This window comes from Erinaceus europaeus, chromosome 7, assembly GCF_950295315.1.
Source record: "Erinaceus europaeus chromosome 7, mEriEur2.1, whole genome shotgun sequence".
Lineage (NCBI taxonomy): Eukaryota > Metazoa > Chordata > Mammalia > Eulipotyphla > Erinaceidae > Erinaceus > Erinaceus europaeus.
The window spans coordinates 45,236,649-45,261,542 of record NC_080168.1 but is presented as its reverse complement, the minus strand read 5'-3'; the positions used below and the strand labels follow the sequence as shown (position 1 = coordinate 45,261,542).

Here is a 24,894-nt window from a genome sequence, read left to right as displayed (position 1 = left end):
AAATTGAGAGGGGAGTGGGAAGTAGAGAGGAAGAGAAAGGACCAGGTAGGTGGTGGCTCACCTGGTTAAGCATTCACGTTACAATGCGCAAGGACCCAGGTTCAAGTCTCTGGTCCTCACCTACTGCGGGGGGTGGGGGGGGAGTTTCACGAGTGGTAAAGCAGGGCTGCAGGTGTCTCTCTGTTTCTCACTTTCTATCTCCCCCTATCAATTTCTCTGTCTCTATCCAATAATAGTTAAAAAATATTTAAAAGAAAGAGAGAGAAGAGAGGAAAAAGAAAGACACTTACAGACCTGCTCCACCACTCCTGAAGCTCCCCCCCCACCCTGCATGTGGGGAACAGATGTTCAAACCCAGGTCCTTGCACATGGTAAGGTGTACACTCAATTGGATGTGCCACCATCCAGTTCCCATGAAGGGTTATTCTTGAAAAAAACTTGATCAAGTGATATTTTTTCAAAATCACTTTATTGGGGGGTTAATGGTTTACAGTACAGTATTGACACAATCTCTCATCTCCCAGTCTGCAAAATAATTTCACCACCATTCACTAGGGTCCCAATGTCTTTTCCACCCCTTTCCATCCTCTCTTCCCCTAGAGTCCTTTACTCTGATGCAATACACCATATCCAGTCCAAGTTTTAAGTGAGTTTTTTAAAGGACAAGTTTACAAAAACCTAAATATATTTGCTTAAGTTGTACTAGGATATTATTAGTATTTCTGTTTTCTCTAGAACTTGTAAGGTATTTTTCTTTTTCTTCCTTAAATTCAGCATTGGAGTCAATATGCATTAGACGAGACAAAAGATCCATTTTCCAAAATAAATTCTAAAGACTTACTGGCCATGCCTAAAAGAATATAACCTATGAATTTTATTTTCATTTTAATGGTGCTTTTTATTTATTTTATTTTGCCTCCAGGGTTATCTCTGGGGCTCGGTGTCTGCACTATGAATCCACTGCTCCTGAAGGCCATTTTCTTCATTTTTTGTTGTCCTTGTTGTTATTGTTGCCATTGCTGTTGTTGTTGTTGGATAAGACAAAGAGAAATCGAGAGAGAAGGGGAAGACAGAAGGGGAGAGAAAGACACCTGCAGACCTGCTTCACAGCTTGTGAAGCGATGCCCCTGCAAGTGAGGAACCAGGATCCTTACACTGGTGTCTGCGCTTCACACCATGTGCGCTTAACCCTCTGTGCTACTGCCCGTCCCCTTCTTATGGTTTAGTGAATGTTTCCTTTTTATAAATAGAAAAAATTTTTTAAAAAGTCTAAGAGGGGGCTAGGTGGTGACATGCCTGGTTAAGCACACATAGTACTAAGCATGAGAGCCAGCAAAAGGATCTTGATTCAAGTCCCCAGTTCCCCACTTTCAATGGGGATGTTTCACAAGTGGTGAAGCAGGTTTGTAGGTGTCTATCTTTCTCCCTCTCTATCTTCCCCTCCTGTCTCAATTTTTTCTGTCCTATCCAATAATTAAAAAAAAAAAAAAGGAAATAATGGCCACCAGAAGCAGTGGACTTGTAGTGTCAGCACCAAGCCCCAGCAATAACCCTGGAGTAATGATGATGATGATGATGATAATAATAATAATAGTACTAAATAAATAAATAAATAAAAATTAGCCCAGGACAAGATCTATGAAGAGCAGGCTCCAAAAGCTGTGGAAGCACCAAATATGATGGGCTGTGGCAAAGTCATGGCATATTTTTTGTATGCAAAAATGAGTCATGATTTTTCCAACAACTCAATAGTATTCACACCCAGTGGAGCTGGGTGATTGTGCACCTGGTTGAGCACACATGTTACAATTCACAAGGACCTAGGTTTGAGCTCCCAGTCCCCACCTGCAGGGGGAAAGCTTTACAAGTGGTGAAGCAGTGTTGCAGGTGTCTCTCTGTCTCTCTCCCCCTTTTTTTAAAATTTATTTATTCCCTTTTGTTGCCCTTTTTTATTGTAGTTATTATTGTTGTTAGTTAGAACAGAGAGAATTGGATAGAGGAGGAGAAGACAGAGGGGGGAGAGAAAAACCAAGGGAGAGTGACCCCCTTGCAGGTGGGGAGCCAGCGGCTCAAACCAGGATCCTTACGCCAGTCCTTGCATTTTGTGCCATGTGCACTTAACCCACTGTGTTACCACCCAACTCCCTCTCTCCCCCTCTCTATCACCCATTCCCTCTTGATTTCTAACAGTCTCTATTCAATAAAAAAGAAAGAAAGAGAGAGAGAGAGAGAGAAAGGAAGGAAGGAAGGAGGGAAGAAAGAAAGAAAGAAAGAAAGAAAGAAAGAAAGAAAGAAAGAAAGAGAAAGAGAGAAAGAAAGAAAGGCAGCTTTGAGATCTGAAGGAGAAACAGAGTTGTCTGGGTAGAGAGGTCAGGTAAGGATGTTTAAGGGAGAATGAAATAGTTGTAGTTGATAGAGACTGGAGGAGCTAGTCCTCTACCACCAAATGCCTTTTTATTTTAACAGGCAGAAATACCTCAAACCAATTAACATTCAACCGAAGGGCAAAATTTCTGGTCAGGAAGATTTCTGAGTCACTCCTAGCACATGCTGGACCATCAACCCTCAGTGCTCACCTTCCTACCAAAGCCTGGGCACAGTGGTCTGCTTAGGATACCTGCCCCAAGATGCTGCCCAGTGCTGGCCTTCTCTTTACTGCTCTGTTCTGCTCCTGATTAGTGACTATGGTTCCTAACATGCCCAAGGAACCACTAATCCCCAGTGATGGGCATCTCCGCTGCCCTATCTGAATCTATCTCTCAGTACAAACTCTGGAGCAACATTTCTAGGCTTGGACTCTATTCCACCACTTGCTAACTATGTGATTTTCAACCACTTTTTGGTGCCTTAGTGTCCATATATGTAAAATGGGGGTTGTAATAGTGCCAAGCACATAGTGAGGATTAGTTGAACCACTCCTGGTACAAGGCACGGGCTAAATGCTCCATGTTACTAGGACAGTCATAGCTTTTCCAGAGGGATCATACACTGGGGTCCCCATCCTGCCCACAAGTCTAGGTGCAGCAAGCCCGGTGTCAGAGACAGGCTGCCTGTTTTTCCACTGTGCTCTCATAGAAAATCTGTCCTCAGCAAAGTTCTTGGTGCAAGCTTGCTAACCTTGCTAGTCTGTAAGCTCTATAAGGCACACAGCACACTCACTACTATTTCCTGCACCAAACACAGCAGGACTCAAGAAGTATTTGTGGAACTAATGAATGGCTGAGATAAGACCACAATTAAACACTGAGCCTATCCATTTGGATTTCATCAAGCATATAAACTACTACTACTACCACCCAGCAATCTTTATTGCTCCAAGCACCATGCAAAACTTTTCATGAGCTACACTTAATCTTCACAGCTACTTGACACAATGAATGCTTTAACTCATGTGAAATTTCAAACCCAGTGTTTGATGTACAGCTAGTTCTAAGTTAAAGTTAGAGCTATCCCTTTTAAATAAGAGGAAGCACCAGAAGCTCAGAGAAGTGAAGCAGTTTGTTTGAGATCCCAAAGTTTTCAGTGGCGGAGCCAGGAAAGGAGCCCACTCTAGCTGATATCAAACGCCACCCCCGCAATCATTTAATGAGTCTTTTTAAACTTGCAGTAGGGGGCTGAACATGTCAGGGGACACATTATTTGCTCCATCATTTCTTTTCTGACCTCTCTGCTGACTGAATTCATAATATTTGAGAATTTTTTCTAGAATGTTTCCTGACTGGAACCAGCATGGCAGGGTTTAACATGGAAGGGGAAATTTTCTAAATTAATTACTTCTTTTCAAATACCAGGAAAGTTTCAAGTTTATGGGAGTCTCTAGTTTCATTTCAGAATTCTAATTCTATTTCCTTTCATTATACTAACCTGGCTGCACCTGGCTAGACCTCACCTGCTGGGAACATGGGGCTGCCAAGCATTTCACTCCCCCTTGTCTCCCTCCTCACCCACCACTGAGAGGGACAGCAGCTGACAATCAGAGTGCCTGGTCCCAGGCCTCTGGCAGTGGCTATCAGCCCCTGGCAGCAAACTCTTCTCCCCGTGGGAACAGAGCTAAATCCCAAACAAAACTGCAATGTTGGCAGCACTGCTCCAAGGGGGTCACACCTGCTTCCTTGCACCTCCTCTGGGTGAATTCCGTCACAACCCTGAAGTAAGAAAGGGCCTTTCTCACTATAACACATAATCTACATACCATAAATGAATGTAATGGTAACATTTACTACATGAGAACACAATGCTTCTATGTGGGAAGAAAATAATAAATAGGTCTACTCAAATGTAGAGAATAAATAATAAGGACAGACTAACTTGCAAGAAAGCAATAAAAACCACCACCAAACTGACATTCAGGGGCTGTTTATAAAAACAAAAATTATAGTGGAGCCAGGAGGTGGCACACCCAGTTAATAGAACATTAATTAATAAACCTGGGTTTAAGCCCGCACCTACAGAGAGGAAGCTTCACAAGTGGTGAAACAGTGATGCAAGTGTTACTCTTTTCTCTCGCCCCTCTCTTTTTTAAAATTTTTTTTAAATTTAAACTTTATTTGACAGAACAGATAAATTGAGAGAGAGAGACAGAGAGACAGAGACACCTGCAGCACTGCTTCACCACAAGTTTTCCCAATGCAGGTGGAGGCTGGGGGCTTGAATCTGGTTCCTTGTTCATGATAATATGTGCACTTAACCTGGTGTGCCACCACTTGGCCCCTTATCTCTCTCTTTCTATTTGTTCCTCCCACCTCAATTTCTCTCTGCCCTATCAAATAAAAGGGAAAAAGAGGAAAAGGAAAAAAAGAAAGGAAGGAAGAAAGAATGGCTGCTGAGAGTAGTGAATTCTTCATGCAGGCACCAAACGCCAGTGATAATCCTGAAGATAATAGAAAGAAAGAAAGAAAGAAAGAAAGAAAGAAAGAAAGAAAGAAAGAAAGAAAGAAAGAAAATTACAGTGATTGTGCAAGGGTAGGTAGCTAGAGGGGTGTCTTTGGTGTGATGGCAATGGAGTTGTATTAGTGGGTAATGTGAGTCTTATATACATATGTCAATATGAAATTTAACAATTTGTAAACCAGTGTTAAGTCAACTAAAACAATGGTATAAAGGTAATGTCTTGCATAAGAAAACTACAATCATTTGATAGGCATCTCCCCAACAGGAAAATCAGGAGAAAAAAGAGACAAAGCATATACATTATATAGATGATGGCAAAAATACAAGTGTTGCTGAAATTTGAAGAGATGGTAATTTAAACATGAGTTCATATAGTAAATGTGAAAATATGATTAATCCCAACCAATATAAATGAGAACTATACTAAAATACCACTTTCCCCTTATTAAACTGGCAAATATCCAAACCATGACCACACAACCCTCTTATGAAACTGGGAAACAGGTGTCCCCCACCTGGCTGAGAGGGGTGGGTTGCAAAATGGAATGCCCACAAGGAAGGTCATTTGACAGAATCTACTAGAATCTCATGAGCTGTCTGTCAAGAAGCCCCACATCTGTCAACAGATACTATAGTGGTACCTGGACACAAAGAAAAGGATCATACACAAGATCATTCATTTCAGTTGTCTGTAGGAGCTAAAGTTTGCCAATAGCCCAGGGCTCATCTAGTTGACTGATGTATGACACATTCTCACAATGGAATATTACACAACTGTGAATAAATTATTAAAACAAGAAAAAATGAGGGAAAATGTACTCTAAGTTATTTCTGAGTGGACTGCTCAGTGAACAGAGCAAGTCACTGCACAATGTGTATAAGGTGCTAGTTTTTTTTTTTTTCTGTGAGAAAGTGGACAAAAAGGATGTACATTTGAACTTGGAATCTGCATGAAGGAATACTGCAGAAACACACGCAAACCAACAAAAGTGAAGAAGAGAAGGATAAATACTGGATGACCTCACTCATAGATGGAACTTAAGAAACAAGGACAGAAAGGGAAAGAAAACCTGATCTGAGTGTTGTGTATTGCACCAAAGCAAAGGACTGTGGGGAAGAGGGGAGGGGTTGAGGGAGGGAAGGTTTGGATGGGGTCCTGGTATATGATGGTTGAAAAAGGATAAGTTGAGGGGTGAAAGTGTTTTGCAGACCCTATCACAGATGAGAAATTTCATCCATATGCCAGCAACTGTCTTGTAATTCATCACACACCTCCCACCACCACCACCATAAACTTTCAAAAGGTGCTTACTACTTAGGGAGCTGCAATGGGAAAACAGAGGTGGGACAAAGATGTCAGGACAAGTAACTCTTTTTTCATTTTGATCTTTAACCCATATGAATGCGTTATCTATTTAAAAACACTATAAATCTGAACAAGCTATAAGACCCCATTGTAAAGGGGGTATATGAAGGAAGCTTGTATTTAAATGATTAAGAGGTCCTGGGACATCCAAAACTGAAAATAATAGATAAATATTCACAATTTTATATGGCTACAGTATTTTTCCACTTCCTAGTATTTATGTCCCTAACTTTTTTTTTTTGCCTCTAGGGTTATCACTGGGGCTTTGTGCAGACACTACGAATCCACTGACCCTGGTAGCCAATTCCTTTTTTCCCCTTCTATTTTATTTAATAGGACAAAGAGAAATTGGAAATTAAGAGGGAAGAGGAAGACAGAGAGGGAGAGAGAAAGAAAGACACCTGCAGACCTGTTTCACTACTTGTGAAACATCCCTGCTACAGGTGGAGAGTGAACCCAGGACCTTGCACATAGTACTACATGTGCTTAACCAGGTATGCCACTGCCTGGACCATGAGGCCTTTCTGTAGAAAGAGCTGGTGGAATTCAGTCATCAGATGTGGTTTTTAACCCATAGGGAATTGTGGTTCATGAAGAAGCTGAATGTCAGTCTGCTCAAAGCACAGTGAAGCTTTCTGGAATGTTCCACAAAAGGAGAAGAGAGACACTCAGAGTGCAAACAGGGCAGCTCTGGCAGCTCCTGATGATGAGGTGAGTACACAGTCAGAGGAAGTGGGAGGGAATTTAGGAAGTTGTCTTAAATCATAACTTCAGCATTCAGCCTCATCAGCCCTCAAGCCATCTAAGTTCATTTCCCATGTCTACGCTCGACCGGACTTGCCAATATACGCGGATATCTTCGCCTACCCTGTCCAACGCTTGACGTCTCGTCATCCAATCTGGTCCCCTACGCCTACACTGAACTTCTCTGTTCCAGACTCTTGGAAACAGAGTTGGCAGTCAGCTGAGGTAAAGAACAAACACCTCATCACAGACCCCTGCAAGCGTCAACCTGGCTTTGACCTAGCATTTTATGATTGGGCCCTCCTCAATCGCTATCGAACAGGCCATGGCCGGTGCGCCGCTATGTTCCATCGCTGGGGAGCCAGAGACGACCTGAACTGCTCCTGCGGCTACAGACAGACTATGACCCACATAGTCAATGACTGCCACCTCTCCAGATTCAAAGGAGGTCTCGAAACTTTACATCAGGCTCAACCTGACGCTGTTGACTGGCTACGGAAGAAGGGCAAACGCTAGAAGAAGAAGCCCTCAAGCAATTTTACATCTGAGTTCACAGAACTAATATCGCAGTAGACACACTATAAGAACAATCCATCGTCTCCCAGGTTAACGAGAAATACCAAGGGAGACCACCTGGGACTACAACAAGACAGAACTAGAATGACTTCAGGAACCCACCAAATCATCGGTGAGTGCAAACACATGTGATGCATGGACAAAGAAGAGCCAAGGGAGAGATTAAGTGGCTGGTAACAGTCCGGCAGTTTAGCAGTTGAGACACCACCTCCAGTCTGTTTCACAAACACAAAGATGGCTGAAGGGAGAAGAGGACTCCCCTAAGACTCACCAAATGCAACTGTGAGTCTCCATTGCTACTGCCCTCAGAATCCGGAGCAGCAGCAGGGAGACTCTGTGCTGACACCAGAGGACAAAGAACTAATCAGGAAACTCAGGAGAAGATCTATACCTCCATGGCCTCGCAGTGGGGCTGTGAGAGTCTCTTTAGATAACAACTAGATTATCTCTGGCCCACCCTGCTTTATCTCTAGGTCAGGAGTCAATGATTAAGTTAACAGGCCTACTTATAGTTTAAAAGCCCTCAGGCTCCAATAGCATTCAGGGAAGAAGAAGAACAAAAGAGGCTTTTAAGCCACTGAGCTCCAGCTCAGGGATTAAAATAATCTTGAAACAACTGTCAGTTTCCACAACTGTGAACCCTTTAATTACCTTACTTAGACACAAGTCAATCCAGGAAATAGTGATCAGTAATTTGAAAAGTACTGAAAGAGGGACCTCATAACATACTGTATAAAATGGTTAGCCAACAAGAAAAAATATTGGAGAAATGAACCAGGACAAGATCCAGATAAAAGCCCCCCAAAGGTTGAAGCACAAAATAATGAGGTCAACATTCAAACAATAGTTAAGGAAATAATCACAGGAGTGAGTAAAGAGTTTGAAAGAATTGTCATCAGAAATACAGGAACAACAAATGAGACTCTGGAAGAAAACACTAATTATCTCAAGGTTATTAAAGAGCTGAAAGCTGAAATAGCTGAGCTAAGAACACAACTAGCTGAACAAGCTAAAACAGTATCAGAACAGAATAACAAAATAGATGAACTCCAGAAAACAGTAGAGGGGAGAGAGAATAGAATCAATGAGGCTGAAGACAGAATTAGCAAGATCGAGGATGAATTAACACAACTTAAAAGAAGTAAGAGATCTCAAAAAGATATTAAGAGATACTGAAAACAACAACAGAGACCTATGGGATGGCTTCAAAAGAAACAATATATACATTATTGGCTTACCAGAGGAAGAAAGAGAGGGAGAGGAAGAAAACATTCTTCAGGCCATAATAGCTGAAAACTTCTCTAGTCTAGACAAGATCAAAAACATAAAGGTACAAGAAGCCCAGAGGGTCGCAAACAGAATTAACCCAGACTTAAAGACACCAAGACACATCCTATTTAGAATGGAAAGGAATATGGATAAAGAAAGGATCTGAAGGCTGCAAGAGAAAAACAAAGAGTCACCAAAAGAGGAAAACCCATAAGATTAGCAGCAGACTTCTCCACACAAACAAACACTACAACCCAGAAGAGAATGGCAAGATATCTATCGAGTACTCAATGAGAAAGGCTTGCAACCAAGACTACTGTATTCTGCTAGACTGTCATTCAGACTAGATGGAGGCATAAAAACCTTCTCAGACAAGCAACAGTTGAAAGAATCAACTATCACCAAGCCTAACTGGAAAGAAGTTCTGAAAGGTCTCCTATAAACAGTCAGACCACCATATATGGGCCATATATCAGAACACTCTAAACCTCTACAAGAATGGCATTAACATTTCTGCAGTGTTTGATATCAATAAATGTCAATGGTCTGAATTCACCTATTAAAAGACACAGAGTAGGAAGATGGATCAGAAAACACAACCCAACAATATGCTGTCTACAGGAATTCCACCTAACTCAGCAAGACAAACACAGACTCAAAGTGGAAAGGATGGAAAACTGTCATAAAAGCAAATGGCCCACAAAATAGGGCCGGAACAGCTATTCTCATATCTGACATGATAGACTTTAAAATAGATAAGATTAAAAAAGATAGGAATGGACACTACTTAATGCTGAGTGGATCAGTCAATCAAGAGGACTTAACAATCATTAACATCTATGCACCCAATGAGAAGCCATCTAAATACATCAAACATCCAATGAAAGAGCTACAGCAATATATTAACAGCAACACAGTCATAGTAGGGGACTTCAACACCCCACTCTCTTGCCTTGACAGATCATCCAGGCAGAAAATCAATAAAGACATCAGGGAGCTAAATGAAGAGATAGATAAACTAGAACTACTGAACATTTTCAGAGTCATTCATCCCAAGAAACTGGAATACACGTTTTACTCAAGTCCACATGGGTCATTCTCAAGGATAGACCCTATGTTAGGCCAGAAAGACAGCATCAGAAAATTCAAGAGCATTGATATCATCCCAAGCATCTTCTCAGACCACAGTGGAATTAAACTAACACTTAACAATCAACAAAAGATTAGTAATAGTCCCAAAATGTGGAAGCTCAACAGTATACTTCTGAACAACTAGTGGGTCAAAGAGGAAATAAATAAAGGAAGAAATCAAAATGTTTTGAGACTTCAATGAAAATGAAGACACAAGCTCTCAAAATATTTGGGACACAGCTAAGGCAGTACTGAGAGGAAAGTTCATAGCCATACAAGCACACATTATGAAACAAGAAAAAGCACAAATAAATAGCCTGATTGCATATCTTAAAGACCTAGAAGAATAAGAACAAAGGAACCCTAAAGCAACCAGAAGGACAGAAATCACTAAAGTTAGGGCAGAAATCAATAAGAAATAAGAAAACCATACAAAAGATCAAGAAAGTAAATGTTGGTTCTTCGAAAGAGAGACATTGGATCATAAGTGAAAGAGGAGATATCACAACAGACACCACAGAAATTCAGCATATCATGTGAGACTTCTATGAACAACTATATGCCACCAAGCTAGAGAACCTGGAAGAAATGGACAATTTCCTAGATACCTACCAACTTCCAAAACTAAGTAAAGAGGAACTAGATAACATGAACAGGCCCATCACAGCTAATGAAATTGAAACAGTTATCAAAAACCTTCCCAAGAATAAAAATCCTGGACCAGATGGTTTTACAAATGGATTTTACAAAACCTTCAAAGAAGAAGTAATACCTCTACTTTTAAAAGTCTTCCAGAAGACTGAAGACACCGGAATACTTCTTTTTTTTTAAATATATTTATTTTATTTATTTATTCCCTTTTGTTGCATTTGTTGTTTTATTGTTGTAGTTATTATTGTTGTTGTCGTTGTTGGATAGGACAGAGAGAAATGGAGAGAGAAGGGGAAAACAGAGAGGAGGAGAGAAAGATAGACACCTGCAGACCTGCTTCACCACCTGTGAAGCGACTCCCCTGCAGGTGGGGAGCCGGGGTTCGAACCGGGATCCTTATGCCAGTCCTTGTGCTTTGCGCCACCTGCGCTTAACCCGCTGCGCTACAGCCCAACTCCCACCGGAATACTTCTTTCGAGCTTCTATGAAGTCAACATCACTCTGATACCAAAAACAGACAGGGACACAACCAAAAAAGAAAACTATAGACCAATATCTCTGATGAACATAGATGTTAAAATATTGAACAAAATTCTAGCCAACCAAATACAGCAGTATATTACAAAGATTGTTCATCATGACCAAGTGGGGTTTATCCCAGGCATGCAAGGTTGGTTTAATATATGTAAATCAATCAACGTGATCCACTACATCAATAAAAGCAAGACCAAAAACCACATGATCATATCAATAGATGCAGAAAACCCCTTTGACAAAATACAATATCCTTTTATGATCAAAACACTACAAAAAATGGGAATAGATGGAAAGTTCCTGAAGATAGTGGAGTCTATATATAGCAAACCTACAGCCAACATCATACTCAATGATGAAAAACTGGAAGCATTTCTCCTCAGATCAGGTACTAGACAGGGCTTCCCACTATCACCATTACTATTCAACATAGTGCTGGAAGTTCTTGCCATAGCAATCAGGCAGGAGCAGGGAATTAAAGGCATACATATTGGAAGAGAAGAAGTCAAACTCTCCCTATTTGCAGATGACATGATAGTATACATAGAAAAACCTAAGGAATCCAGCAAGAAGCTTTTGGAAATCATCAGGCAATACAGCATGGTGTCAAGCTACAAAATTAACATTCAAAAGTCAGTGGCATTCCTCTATGCAAACACTAAGTTAGAAGAAATTGAAGGCCAGAAATCAATTCCTTTTACTATAACAACAAAAACAATAAAGTATCTAGGAATAAACCTCACCAAAGAAGTGAAAGACTTGTATACTGAAAATTATGAGTCACTCCTCAAGGAAATAGAAAAAGACACAAAGAAGTGGAAAGATATTCCATGTTCATGGGTTGGAAGAATTAACATCTTCAAAATTAATATACTACCCAGAGCCATCTACAGATTTAATGCTATCCCTATCAAGATCCCAAGCACATTTTTTAGGAGAATAGAACAAATGCTACACATGTTTATCTGGAACCAGAAGAGACCTAGGATTGCCAAAACAATCTTGAGAATAAAGAACAGAACTGGAGGCATCACATTCCCAGATCTTAAATGGTATTATAGGGCCATTGTCATCAAAACTGCTTGGTACTGGAACATGAATAGACACAGTGACCAGTGGAATAGAATTGAGAGCCCAGAAGTCAGTCCCCACACCTATGGACATCTTATCTTTGACAAAGGTGCTCAGACTATTAAATGGGGAAAGCAGAGTTTCTTCAATAAATGGTGTTGGAAAAAATGGGTTGAAATATGCAGAAGAATGATACTGAACCACTATATTTCACCAAACAGAAAAGTAAATTCCAAGTGGATCAAGGACTTGGATTTTAGACCAGAAGCTATCAGATACTTAGAGGAAAATATTGGCAGAACTCTTTTCTGCATAAATTTTAAAGACATCTTCAATGAAATTAATCCAGTTACAAAGAAGACTAAGGCAAGCATAAACCTATGAGACTACATCAAATTAAAAAGCTTCTGCACAGCAAAAGAAACTATCACACAAACAAGGAGACCTCTCACAGAATGGGAGAAGATCTTTACATCAGACAAATAAAGAGCTTGCCAAACTCAACAACAAGAAAACAAATAACCCCATCCAAAAATGCGGAAAGGACATGGACAGAATATTTATCACAGAAGGGATCCAAAAGGCCGAGAAACACATGAAAAAAATGCTCCGAGTCTTTGATTGTCAGAGAAATGCAAATAAAGACAACAATGAGATACCACTTCACTCCTGTGAGAATGTCATACATCAAAAAAGGTAACAGCAGCAAATGCTGGAGAGGTCAAATGTGGGGTCAAAGGAACCCTCCTACACTGCTGGTGGGAATGTCAATTGGTCCAACCTCTCTGGACAACAGTCTGGAGAACTCTCAGAAGGCTAGCAATGGACCTACCCTATGATCCTGCAATTCCTCTCCTGGGGATAGATCCTAAGGAACCCAACACACCGATCCAAAAAGATCTGGTACACATATGTTCTTAGCAGCACAATTGGTAATAGCCAAAACCTGAAAGCAACCCAGGTGTCCAACAACAGATGAGTGGCTGAGCAAGCTGTGGTATATATACACAATGAAATATTACTCAGCTGTAAAAAAGGTGACTCCACCGTTTTCAGCTGATCTTGGATGGACCCTGAAAAATTCATGTTAAGTGAAATAAGTCAGAAACAGAAGGATGAAGATGGGATGATCTCACTCTCAGGAAGAAGTTGAAAAACAAGATCAGAAGAGAAAACACAAGTAGAACCTGAACTGGAATTGGCATGTTGCACCAAAGTAAAAGACTCTGGGGTGGGGTGGGGATAATCCAAAAAGGATGACAGAGGATCTAGTGGGGGTTGTATTGTTACATGGAAAACTGAGAAATGTTATGCATGTACAAACTACTGTATTTACTGTTGAATGTAAAACATTAATTCCCCAATAAAGAAATTAAAAAAAAAAAAAAAGAACAATCCAACTTTTGTTGCTGTTTCTGGGATTTCACTATTCTAGCCTCGGGAGACAGGAAGGATGGAGAGATGGAGGGAAGGTGGGAAGGAGGGAGAGAAAGAAAGAGAGAGAGAGAGAGATAAGAGAGAGAGAGAGAGAATACTATAGCACCAATATTTCTGGAATGCAGTAGTGGCTGGATGCAAACCTGGGTCATGCATATGCCAAGGGAGGTGCACTATCCAGGTCAGCTATCTTGTCAGCCTTCAACTCAATGTTTAAAGTCATCACATCACTAATTTCTGTAAATCTCCCCTAGAACATCCTGTTAAATTACTGCTCTTGTCCATTTGTATACCCTTTTTCCCCTAGCAGGGACTGTTGCACATAACTAGGTGGAATATGGAGAAGTTTATTTTTTATTTAATTTTTTATTTTTATTGTCTTTATTTATTGGATAGAGACATCCAGAAATCAAGAAGGAAGGGGAGAGAGAGAGAGAGAGAGAGAGACCTACAGACCAGCTTCACCACTCCTGAAGCTTTTCCCCTACAGGTAGACTTGAGTCTGGGTCTTTGCACTGTAACATGTGCACTCAACCAGGTGTGCCACCACCCAGCCCCAATATGCATGGAGCAGTTTAACTACATTTCGTCTCCTTAAGAACACCTTCTTGTGAAGTTACAAGAACCTCAGGACGGCTAGTAACTGATGTGCTCAGTGAACTGAGTGGTGGAAGAAATGGATACACAGATATACACATAAGTTTCATTTACATAGCCTTAAAATGCAGTGAGGTTTTAATAAGGTAAAGAGGAGTCATATTAAAATGTGACCCATACAACTCCAGATCTATGTTACTGTGTCAATGGAATTCTAACTTCCCCCTTCCCTGGGCTAGAAATGTCCCAGTCACCATCAGCATCAGCAGGATGAGTTAGTGGAGGATGAGGAGGGTAAAGAAAGAAAGATACATGGCAACAGAGTACATAGCATAGGAAGATTACAGATGTTAAGAGCCATAAAAGAGCAAAGAAGTAAAATGAAGTTTTTTTTAAAAAAAAAAAAAAAAAGAGGGAGTCGGGTGGTAGCGCAGTGGGTTAAGCGCAGGTGGCACAAAACGCAAGGACAGGCGTAAGGATCCCGGTTCGAGCCCCCCCAGTTCCCCCCCTGCAGGGGAGTCACTTCACAGGCAGTGAAGCAGGTCTGCAGGTGTCTATCTTTCTCTCCCCCTCTCTCTTCCCCTCCTCTCTCCATTTCTCTCTATCTTATCCAGCAAGGATGACATCAATAACAACAATAACAACTACAACAACAGTGAAAAACAACAAGGGCAAACAAAAGGGAAAATAAATAAATACATATAAAAAAATTTAAAAAAGGAAAAAAAGTTCATGCCAAATAAAAATAAATAATAAATAAATTTAAAAGAGTGAGAAGACAGGGCATAGTTACGGCCTGTCTCAGGAAATACTAAAACCCCTTCCCACAATGCACATGCACACATACACAAGATGGAGAACTCCTAGAGATAAAAGACAAATCTGGATACCCTCCCCCACCTATGATACATAAGTTTGAGTTATTTGATTTGGATATTAAGGAAAAGGTGGCCTGAGGATGGGGGAGCATCTCTTTCTCAACACTGGGCAATGAGGCATCCCAAGAGATCCACTGAGTTCCTGCTAGGACTCCTCCTATCACTCCATCTCTCTAATTCTTTCCCAAAGTGGCCTCCTGGCACTAAGCCACCCTCAGACATGGTCCATATTAAGCATCCAAAAATATTGCCATGGTTTGTCACTTTCCACCCACCTCCTTCAATGGTAACTTAAATATCAAATTTAAGCTCCTCAACCATCTGGCCCGAACCTGTCTTCCTAGCCCTGTTTCCTGATGGGATCCTTCAACCTCTCTGCTCAAATCTTGAAAAACACTCCAATTTCAAAAAAATGCCTCATGGATTTCTAGGTCTTTCCCAACCCATTACAATCACTACTGAAAGGAATCATATGAACCCACTAAGGTTCAATGCAAGTGCCATCTCCTCCAAGAAGTCTTCACAGCTCACACTGTTCTGACCTCTCCCAGACTTTAGCTTTAATTCTAATCATTTACGGATCTTGTTAAAATGCAGAGTGTTTCAGTGGGTCTGGCATGAGCCTAAGATTCTGCATTTCTAATAAGTTTCCAGTGAGGTCATGCTTGGAATGGCAAGATAGAACACCTTGCATCACTCAGATGGAATTGATCACATGTGGTCTTGTATTTTAATATTCAGCCATATGTCTTAGCTACCCTTGTGGAGTGAAAATTCCTTGAGAGCATAGATTCATGGAAAGAGCAACTTATACAGGAGATCCATCTGTAAAAGCAGGCAACTCTAAGTCTGAGTCTAAACTCTACCTCTTGCTTGCCATGGCACTGAATAAGTACCACCACCTGTGAGTCTCAGTTCCTTGTCTACAAAATGGGGGTGATGAGGGTGATGGGGGGTGGGGGTGGCGGCACACTCAGCTGAGCACACGTTACCATGCTCAAAGACCCAGGTTCAAGCTTCCACTCTTCACCTGTTGGGGTGTGAGGAGAAGTTTCACAATCAGGAAGCAGGTCTGTGAGTGTCTTTTTATCTCTCCCTCTCTCTCTAGCTCCCTTTCCCCCTCTCAATTTATCTCTGTCCTATCAAATTAAAGTGGGGGTAGGAGAAAATGTTCATTGGGGTGGTGGATTCATTGTGCAGACACTAAGCTCCAACAATAACCCTGGTGGCAATAATATATTTAACATATATATTATAAACACACACTATATAGCACCCTTGGGCTAGTGATAGAGCTCAACTGGATGGTGTGCTGCTTTGCCATGTGCATGAACCAGATTTGAGCCCAGTGTCCATACTGAATGAAGTTTTGGTGCTATGGTTTCTTTCACTATGCCCCTCTGCTTCTCTACCACTCTGTCTCTAGCTATATATATATATATTATATTGAACATTAAACATTATATGTAATATTTATCCAGAAGATTAAAAGAAAAAGTTACTATGTTGAGGCCATAGTGTACTACTTAAAGTTAAAAAACAGTTTATTTTGGCTCCTTGCTCTTTCTTTTCTTGTAAAATGTTGACTCTTACACAGTCTTATATACAGAGGAAGGGCTCAGGGAACCTTCAGGGCCCAGCTTCTGCAAGACTATCTGTTCTACCTGGACGTCTCTGTCCTGTGCACACTGTTTAGCTTTTCTATTTGTTAGAATGTTTGAACTCATCATCGATCTGACAATGCTGTGGATACTTCTTTGTTGATTAGTATCAAAATATAAGATTCTACTGACATTTACCAGGGAGAAAATGCCTTTGCTGAAGTTGGAAATGAGAAGTTATGAGACCTGAGTTGTGGTAGGTAGAAACAGTCTTTCCATTCTTTTTGTCTTTGTTCTAATAATGATATTTATTGTACACTAAGGAGTTTGAAGACACAATGGAAAACAAGCAGAATTATCAAATTCATTTTAGGGAGAATATAAAACCGCATGCTTTATAAGAAATGACTGGGGAAACTTTAGGGGTCCTGGAGCATGAGGGTGGAAAAGGACCTAAGCTGGAAGCGAGAGTGTTTTGCAGACACGCATCATGAGGAGAGAAATCACACCCAGTCAACACCCATGTCCATGTAACAGAAGCCAGACCTCCCACCTCTGTACCCCATAAAGATCTTTGGTCCATACTCCCAGAGGGGAAAGAATAGGGTAGCAGCTTCCAATGGAGAGGAGGGGATATGGAACTCTGGTAGTAGAAATTGTATGGAATTGTACCCCTCTTATACCACAATCTTGTCAATCATTATTAAATCACAAATAAGAAAAATTTTGAAAATAAATTTTACCTATGTTTCAACAATTGTACCATAAGCCATTAATAACTCCCCCCACACACACACAAAATGAGGAAGAGGAGGATAATAAACTCTCCATTCTGTTCAATCTCCTATTCACCAGGCATTTAGAGTTTTACTTCACTTGTCTGGGGTTTCCCTCCTCAAATGCTCATCAAATCATTCCTTTAAAATATCCCCTTATCCAGACAACATTTCTTTCTGCCCGCTGAAGCGCTAGTTAAATCAATTAAGTCAATCTTTTCCGGGTTACTGAGAAAGACATCACAGGAAGAATACTAGACAAAAATCACAAGTTTGGGGAACACTTCTGACTCTATCACTAAGCAAGAGCATGATTTTGAGAATTAGCATCCATTCTCTCAGCCTCAGTCTGTAAACCAGCAGAGTAAACCAAAATGATATCTAAAATCTCTTCATTTTTTAGTGTAGACTGGCAACGTGACTATTCTCCCATTACATTTCACTTTAACCAGTTCTTGCTCTGGCCCAGTGGAAGCTCTACCTTTTTTAGTAGGTGGACTTGGGCCTCTCTCAAATCACCCTGGGAAGGCACATTTACCTGCTTGGCCTGGTGCAGAGATAAACTGTGCCAAAAAGAAAAGAACAAATACAAAATGATCTCACTTATTAGTGGGACTTAATAGGGGTGGGGAGAGAGAACACAAAGTGAAACCTGGAACAGGTCATGCTTTGTTGCACTAGCAAAGGACTCAGGAAGGGAGGAGAGTGAGAAAACTTTGGGGGCTGGGTACATAATAAAATTATACACATGTGTCAATGAGCGCACTGTCAAGCATTAGTCCTCACAATAAAAAGGGAAGAAAGAGAGAAAGAGAGAAAGAGAGAAAGAGAGAAAGAGAGAAAGAAAGAAAGAAAGAAAGAAAGAAAGAAAGAAAGAAAGAAAGAAAGAAAGAAAGAAGGAAGGAAGGAAGGAAAGGAAGGAAGGAAGAAAGAAAGACAAAAAACTCTATGGCATACTCATTAGCTGATCACTCAATCCCTCAACTTTTTTTTTCCTGCTTTCTAATCAAATCCTGATTTTATTCAAAGAAGTAACATTGATGGTCCCAGAGACAGACACAGATTTGTCTAAACTGGAGGTTGATATATATATATATACACACATATATATATATATACATATATATATACATATATATATATATATATATATATATATATATTGTTAAAAGAACCAAATAGTAGCTATTTTCGACCTTGAATATTCTATATGGTTACTGCCACATGAATTTGGCTTTGGCTTTTCCCCCCTACTTTTATTTTTAATATTTATTTATTTATTCCCTTTTGTTGCCCTTGTTGGTTTTTATTGTTGCTGTAGTTATTATTGTTATTGTTATTTCCCCCCTACTTTTTAAGAATTAAAAAGAGAACATTTGGGAATCAGGCAGCAGCGCAGCAGGTTAAGCGCAGGTGGCACAAAGTGCAAAAATCAGCATAAGGATCCCAGTTCAAGCCCCTGGTGCACCACCTTCAGGGGCGTCACTCCACAAGCTGTAAAGCAGGTCTGCAGGTGTCTATCTTCCTCTCTCTCTTTCTGTCTTCCCCTCCTCTCTCTATTTATCTCTGTCTTATCCAACAACAACAATGATATCAATAATAATAATGACTACAACAATAAAACAAGAGCAACAAAAGGGAATAAATAAATAAATAAATTTTTAAAATATTTATTTATTCCCTTTATTTTAAAAATATTTATTTATTCCCTTTTGTTGCATTTGTTGTTTTATTGTTGTAGTTATTATTGTTGTTGATGTCATCGTTGTTGGATAGGACAGAGAGAAATGGAGAGAGGAGGGCAAAACAGAGAGAGGGAGAGAAAGATAAGACATTTGCAGACCTGCTTCTCCCCCTGTGAAGCGACTCCCCTGCAGGTGGGAAGCCGGGGGCTTGAACAGAGAACTTTACGCTGGTCCTTGTGCTTCGCACTGCATGCACTTAACCCGCTGTGCCAAATAAATATTTTTTAAAAGTAAAAAAAGAGATGTTACTGTACCTCTTCAGGACAGAACTGATATAGAGATGATTATGTTTAATGAAATAAGAAAGAGATGAAAGGCAACCACAGGACAGTTTTGCCCACAAGTAGAATATAGATAATTAAAGTAAATGAACCTGCAACAACAACAACAAAGAAAGCAACCAAACTGCTGCTCAGACTTTATGAGAACTATGTTGGTAATAGGGGTGGAGGAAACAGAACTCTGGTGGTAGGTATGGCATGAAACTATACCCATAAGATGTTATAATTTTATAAATCATTATCAAATCACTAATAAGAAAAATAATTGTGGCCTGAGAGGTAGCACAGTGGGGAATGCATTGGACTCTCAGACATGAGGTCCTAAGTTCTATCCCTAGCACCACATGTGCCAGAATGATGCTCTGGTTCTCCAGAATGCCAATTATTTCCAGATTTATTGTGATTTAATGCAATGAGATCTCAAAACAAAATCCTAGTATATATTTCATTTGTATGGAATGGATTCACTGACTCTAAAATTAATGTAGAAATAACAATACTTTGACCAACATAATTTTGAAGAATTCTTATCACTAGCTATCACAGTTAACCACAAAGATTCAGTAAGAAAAACTATGGTATTGACCCCAAAATAGACGAGCAAACCAGTAGCTCGGAATAACTATCAAAATATAGCTCCAGAGGCTAGAAGCTCACCTGGCAGAGTGCACACTTTATCATGCACAAGGGCCTGGCTTCAAGTCCTCAGAATCACATGGGAGCAACATGCATGCCACCAAGGGAGGTTCCATCAACAGTGGGGTAGTGCTGTGATATTTCCCTCCCCCAAACCTCTCTCTGTCTGGAATAGAAAGGAAACAAACAAACAACAACAACAACAAAAAACAGCCAACTCATCTGGTAGAGAACACACTTCACCATACAAGAGGACCCAAGTTTAAGCCCCCACCACCACTTATTAGCACCTGTTCTGGTGCAAATTTCAAAAATGGTGGAACATTACTATAATCCTTCTGTCTCTCCTAAATGCCCCCATCTCACTTCCTCCCTCCTCCCCTAACTCCCTGAAAATAAAAGGAAAGAAACGGGAAAGGAAAGGGAAAGGAAGGGAAGGGAAGGGGAAGGAAGGGAAAGGGGAGGGGAGGGAAGGGAAGGGGAGGGGAGGGGAGGGAAGGGAAGGGAAGGGAAGGGAAGGGAAGGGAAGGGAAAGAAGGGAAGGGAAGGGGAGAAGGAAGGAAGGAAGGAAAGAAGGAAGGGCCCACTAGAAGTAACAGAATTGTGCAGGCACAAAAATCCAATAGGCAAAAAGAAAAAACAAGAGAGAAAATAAAAAGATTAGTAATAGTCAATAGTTCACAGAAGATCTATCTACTTTATGTTCAATTTATCTCAGTTTTATAAAGTGGAGTAAAATGGTGATGATACCCAACAACGAAAGTCCTGGACCAGATGGCTTCACAAATGAATTCTACAAAACCTTCAGGAAACAGCTAATACCTATACTTCTAAAGCTTTTCCAAAAGATCGAAGAAACAGAAACACTCCCTTCCACCTTCTATGAAGCCAACATCATCCTGATACCAAAAGCAGATAAAGACACAACAAAAAAAGAAAACTACAGACCAGTATCTCTGATGAACATAGATGACAAAATATTGAACAAGATCCTGGCCAACCAGATATAGCAGTATATCAAAAAAAATTGCTCATCATGACCAAGTGGGATTTATCCACAGGAATGCAAGGCTGGTTCAACATACGTATGTCAATCAATGTCATTCACCACATCAATAAAAGCAAAACCAAAAACCACATGATTATCTCAATAGATGCAGAGAAAACCATGACAAAATCCAACACCCATTCATGCTCAAAACACTACAAAAAATGGGAACAGATGGGAAATTCCTCAAGATAGTGGAGTCCATATATAGCAAACCTGCAGCCAACATCATACTCAATGGACAGAAGCTGAAAGCATTCTCTTTCAGATCGGGGACTAGACAGGGCTGTCCATTATCACCATTACTCTTCAACATAGTATTGGAAGTTCTTACCATAGCAATCAGGCAAGAGAAAGAAATCAAAGGAATATAGATTGGAAGGGAAGAAGTTAAGCTCTCACTATTTGCAGATGATATGATAATATACATAGAAAAACCTAAAGAATCCAGTAGAAAACTACTGGAAGTTATCAGGCAATATAGCAAGGTGTCAGGCTACAAATTCAGTGTACAAAAATCAGTGGCATTTCTTTATGCAAACACCAAATCTGAAGAAGAAGACATCCAGAAATCACTCCCATTCACTGTTGCAGCAAAATCAATAAAATACCTAGGAATAAAGTTGAACAAAGTGAAAGACTTGTATACTGAAAACTATGAGTCACTATTCAAGCAAATAGAAAATGACACCAAGAAATGGAGAGACATCCTATGCTCATGGATTGGAAGAATAAATATCATCAAAATGAATATTCTCCCCAGAGCCATATACAAATTTAATGCAATACCCATCAAAGTTCCACCAAGCTTCTTTAAGAGAATAGAACAAAAACTACAGTCATTTATCTGGAACCAGAAAACACCTAGAATCTCCAAAATTATCTTGAAAAGAAACAGAAATGGAGGCATCACACTCCCAGATCTCAAACTATATTATAAAGCCATCATCATCAAAACAGCCTGGTACTGGAACAAAAATAGGCACACAGACCAGTGAAACAGAACTGAAAGCCCAGAACTAAACCCCCACACCTATGGACATCTAATCTTTGATAAGGGGGCCCAAAGTATTAAATGGAGGAAGGAGGCTCTCTTCAATAAATGGTGCTGGGAAAACTGGGTTGAAACATGCAGAAGAATGAAACTGAACCACCTTATCTCACAAGAAACGAAAATCAGCTCCAAATGGATCAAGGACCTGGATGTTAGACCAGCAACTATCAAATACTTAGAGGAAAACATTGGTGGAGCTCTTCCCCACCTAAACCTCAAGGACATCTTTGATGAAACAAACTCAATTGCAAGAAAGACTAAAGCATAAACAAACCAATGGGACTACATCAAATTGAAAAGCTTCTGCACAGCCAAAGAAACTATCACACAAACAAGGAGAAACTCCTCACACAATAGGACAAGATCTTCACATGCCATACATCAGACAAGAGACTACTTCTTCTAGCGTTTGCCCTTCTTCCGTAGCCAGTCAACAGCATCAGGTTGAGCCTGATGTAAAGTTTCGAGACCTCCTTTGAATCTGGAGAGGTGACAGTCATTGACTATGTGGGTCATAGTCTGTCTGTAGCCACAGGGGCAGTTTGGGTCATCTCTGGCTCCCCAGCGATGGAACATAGTGGCGCACTGGCCATGGCCTGTTCGATAGCGATTGAGGAGAGCCCAATCATAACGTGCTAGGTCAAAGCCGGGTTGACGCTTGCAGGGGTCTGTGATGAGGTGTTTGTTCTTTACCTCAGCTGACTGCCAACTCTGTTTCCAAGAGACTGGAACAGAGAAGTTCAGTGTAGGCGTAGGGGACCAGATTGGGTGACGAGACGTCAAGCGTTGGACAGGGTGGGCGAAGATATCCGACTATATTGGCAGGTCCGGTCGAGCGTAGACGTGGGAAATGAACTTAGATGATGCCGCATCCCGACGAATATCTGGCAGGGCGATGTTGCTAAGAACTGGCAGCCATGGAACCGGGGTGGAACGGATGGTTCCAGAAATTATCCTCATGGAGGAATATAATTTGGAATCGACCAAGTGGACATGGGGGCTACGGAACCATACTGGGGCACAGTATTCTGCAGTGGAATAGCATAATGCCAGAGATGATGATCGTAGTGTGGAAGCAAGAGACTAATCACCAAAATATACAAAGGGCTCAGCAAACTTAGCAACAAAAAAGCAAATGACCCCATCCAAAAATGGGCAGAGGATATGAACAGAACGTTCACTACAGAGGAGATCCAAAAAGCTAACAAACACATGAAAAACTGCCCCAGGTCGATAATTGTCAGAGAAATGCAAATAAAGACAACAGTGAGATACCACCTCACCCCTGTGAGAATGGCATACATCAAAAAGGACTGCAGCAACAAATGCTGGAGAGGCTGTGGGTAAACTGGTCTGGCCTCTGTGGAAAGCAGTCTGGAGAACTCTCACAAGGCTAGACATGGACCTTCCATATAACCCAGTAATCCCTCTCCCAGGGATATACCCTAAGGATTCCATAATACCCAACCAAAAAGAAATGTGTACACCTATGTTCATAGCAGCACAATTCATAATAGGTAAAACCTGGAAGCGATCCAGGTACCCAACAACAGATGAGTGGCTGAGAAAGATGTGGTATATATACATATACATTGGAATACAACACAGCTATTAAGAACAATGAACCCACCTTCTCTGACCCATCTTGGATGCAGCTAGAAGGAATTATGTTAAGTGAGCTAAGTCAGAAAGATAAAGATAAGTATGGGATGAACCCACTCATAAACAGAAGTTAAGATAGAATAACAGAAAGAGAAACTCAAAGCAGGATTTGACTGAATTTGGAATAGGACACCAAAGTAAAAACCCTGGTTATGGGCTGGGGAGACAGTATAATGGTTATGCAAAAGCCTTTCAAGACTGAGGCTCTGAGGTCCCCCAGCACCACCATAAGCCAGAACTGAGAAGTGTTCTGGTCTCTTCCTCTCTCGTGGTATCTTTCCCTCTGTATCTACTCTTTCTTATTAATAAATAAAATATTAAAAAACAAAACAAAACCCTGGTTAAGGCTGAAGGTGGATGTTCAGCTTCACGGGGGGCGGGAGGGGGGATGGGACACAGTCTTTTGGTGGTGGGAATAGTGCTTATGTACACTCCTATTAATTTGTAGTTATATAAATCACTATTTAATTAATATGAGAGGGGAAAATTAATTGAATGCCTCAAACTTTTAAAATCACAAACAAAGTTTTTTTAATACATGGGCTGAGTCTTTGATATGTTGACTCTCTTAAAAGCTTATACCAGGAAGAACAAAAGCAACCGGTAGCACAGCTATATGCAAATAATGTCAAAGGACATAAATTATGGTGATGTTGTATAAGATACAGCAAACCCTAACAAAGGGATATTTCAAACTTAACCCAATCGCTAAATAATGTGATTATAATAATAACTATCTATTGTCTTCTTAAACTCTAAGACATCAGGATCCTCCCGCTTCCTCTTTACAGCCTACATTTCCCCCAGTCATGGAACCTCTAAGGTGGGCCTCACTTTCCTGCATGCTTCTCTCAATTCATACCAAATGATATTGAATCTGTTAATCCCAACCTAATCAAAGCAAGGAGTACCACCTCAGCATGCTTGACTTCAGAAGCACACGACTC

General features: G+C 40.6%; 1 protein-coding gene across 3 annotated transcripts in view; it reads right to left on the bottom strand.

Annotated features, from left to right (window-relative positions):
- The window catches only part of RFX4 (regulatory factor X4), a 195,749-nt gene that overhangs the window by 133,665 nt on the left and 37,190 nt on the right, over positions 1 to 24,894 (bottom strand). The window lies entirely within an intron of this gene.